This window comes from Galeopterus variegatus, unplaced genomic scaffold (genome assembly GCF_000696425.1).
Source record: "Galeopterus variegatus unplaced genomic scaffold, G_variegatus-3.0.2 Scaffold11552, whole genome shotgun sequence".
NCBI lineage: Eukaryota > Metazoa > Chordata > Mammalia > Dermoptera > Cynocephalidae > Galeopterus > Galeopterus variegatus.
The window spans coordinates 50,379-50,911 of record NW_007737663.1 but is presented as its reverse complement, the minus strand read 5'-3'; positions in this window follow the sequence as shown (position 1 = coordinate 50,911).

Below are 533 nucleotides of genomic sequence, written 5' to 3'. Positions count from 1 at the left end.
GTTAATCCAAGATCCATGGCATTTAGGGGAGAAATAGTTACAAGAAGCTTGAATGTTCCCCCATCTCATTACCAATATTGCCCCACACAGCTCTGATGACTTGATACAAGAAATTTCAATGTTTCCAAATTTGGAAAGAGGCAGGCTTGAGGATTACACTGATCTAATTCCTCTTTCTGTTTGTTGGTAGAAATGTTAGTTTTGTAGAGATAGGTGAAATGGGTATATATAAAAGTAAGGCTGCCTTTTTATGTAGAAGTAGGACTGTTTTATATATATGTATATATATGTATATATGTATATATATGTATGTGTGTATATATATGTATATGTATATATGTATATATACACATATATACATATACATATAAATATATATATATATACATATACATATAAATATATATATACATATACATATAAATAAATAAATAAATATATATATATGTTATTTGTAGAGGTGCAGAAGAGAGGAGCCCTACAAATTGCAAGGGTATCCCCCTCTCAGAAATAGGACACATCCCTCACTGGGT